This window comes from Penaeus japonicus, unplaced genomic scaffold (genome assembly GCF_977035675.1).
Source record: "Penaeus japonicus unplaced genomic scaffold, GWHDUDI00000001_assembly GWHDUDI00000002, whole genome shotgun sequence".
NCBI classification, from domain to species: Eukaryota; Metazoa; Arthropoda; class Malacostraca; order Decapoda; family Penaeidae; genus Penaeus; species Penaeus japonicus.
In genome coordinates this window covers 12,055,494-12,057,993 of record NW_028234404.1, presented here as the reverse complement: position 1 = coordinate 12,057,993, position 2,500 = coordinate 12,055,494, and positions in this window count along the sequence as shown.

Here is a 2,500-nt window from a genome sequence, read left to right as displayed (position 1 = left end):
TTTATCAAACTCTCTTTCTCCCTCTGTCTATTATTCTATTTTTTTCTCTCTATCTATCCATCTACCTTTATACCTATTCCGAGCGTCTTCAGAGATAAAGGATTTTCTTGACGTTTATTTCTTAAGGAAGGGAGGAAGTCAGTTGAAATTATCTGGAATTTTGGAAACCACCAGTTTGAACCAATATCGTCCACTTGTTTTGGAACTCTACGGACATTCGCTGCCAGTGTTTACTACATTGAACTCATTTTAAATCGCGGGAAAACAGATACGATTTATTCACAACGAATTCTTAACAATAATGAGAAAAAGACGAAAGGGAGATGTTCGAAATCTTATAGAATAACACCAGGATGTCTCAGAAAGCCTTGTAAAGCTTATCTGCCTTTTGTGTTACTGCCATTGCCAAGAATATTTCACGGTATAGTATCTGGAGGTTACATTCTGGAAGACATAAGATAGAATAGTATAGGATGACTTTTTCTTAACTAGCTTCTCTTATTAACATTCGCGCATTTCATCATCACTGCATCTCGCTTCTTGCCGTCCCCCCCTCCCCCCACCCCTGAAGGGCTTTTTTGCTGTAACGGACTAATTTCATTCTGCATTGTCTAATAAAATCGCAATTCAACTTCTTGTAAGGTATCAAATGATATATAGGATCAACTAAAAAGGGGAAATTAAGTTGGATATAGGCTATACAACCAAGTAAAACAGACTTTGCAAAGCGTCATTGATATGACATTCGTCTTTGGGTTCATGAAACGTATCTTTGATTATAAGGTTTACTTAATCGTCACTTATACACTTTTTGGATTTTATTAAAAATCAAATCTAACGTACCAGTCGATTAGTGTTACAAAAATGCAGCATTCATCCCGTAGCTCTGATCTCTTATACAATCTACATGGAACCACGAAAAAATAAATGTAATGTAAAAAGCCTGTATATATATATATATATATATATATGTATATATATATATATACACAGTATATATACATATATAGATAGATAAGTAGAAAGGCTGGTTTCAGGTGAAACTTTATTGTAAAAAGTGTGAAACGTTGATGTATTTGTTGAGACTGAATATTTTTACATTGAAAACCAATAGTCAGTTCCTTCGTATAGATTAACTGCTTCTTCATTCATGAATAGCAATATTTTACAAAAAAAATATTTATCTTACAAAGCCAACTAATTTACAGCAAAAGATCATTCAAATGTTATTTAAAACGGTAGAATAACGAGGGGAACGCCAGTGATAGTATGCTAATAATAACACTAGTACATCGGTATTTTCATTAGAGGAATATGCAAAGTTGGAATGCAAGGTTAGGATATCCGCATAAATTAGATTCTCCTATATAATGATGAAGTTGTAACATTTATCAAGAAACTTTCAATTTGCTCTGCATCTTTTTGCCTCATGAAAATTTTATTGTTAGGAACAAATCGGTGCGTTTTAATACGTCAAAACATTTAATACACTGATTAATCTATTATAGGTTAACAATGAACTTGGTGAGAAATTTAATGACCGCAATAGGAAGATCTCTATCAACATAGTTTTGATTCCAAGCATCCTCTAAAAGGCTGTCAACAATATCATGGAGTAAAGAACGCGCCTCCACATCCATCATCTCATTCCGTATCTCGGTGTCAAACCCTCTTGCCTCTTAGTTAGCTTAGTCCCTCTTACCTCTTCTCCGCTCTACGACTTTGGCTAATCTCTTCATAACGATTTTCGAAACTGACTCCTACCTTACATCAACCCCTGTCCTTTATTCTGACTCAGGCATGTTGACAATTAACAACCCGCCCTTTTCCCGGGTTTTCTAAAGATCTATCTCCCTCCTCCTGTCCCTTCATCTAAATCAAGATGGATAAGGATTCATTTTACGCGTCATGTGCAATGACATTCTATCCATCCTTGTGCAATATATATGCACACTCTGCTCCGACCACCCACTCCATCTCAAGAAAAACGTCGTGTCCTCTCCTTTGCTCTGCGCTCCTACATCCTGGAAGAAAGGATCGATTTTCTACGCCGCTCCTTCGCCAAGTTCTCTTCATCCACACTGTGTCCTCGGAACAGGGCGTATCCGTCAAAAGACTTTCCTTGGACGAAACTCGTAAATTCTTGTACTTCGTAAATTCTTGTTTACAAATTGACGATTACCGAGGAGCTGCATGTCGGTGGTAATGGGATGATAGTGATCATGATGATAATTATGGAAATAATGATAATGATGGCAATAATGATAATGATGAATATGGTAATGATAGTGATATGAATGATGATAGTAATAGTGGTAGCAGAAGGTAAAGTAGTATGATAATGATAATTAATAATGATAATGATGATAATAGATTACAATAACAAGGATAATGATGATAATAACATTGATAAAGAATAATGACAAAGCAATCAGGGGAAATCTGATGATAAAAATTATATAATAATTATTATTATCATAATGATAAATACAAAAATAAC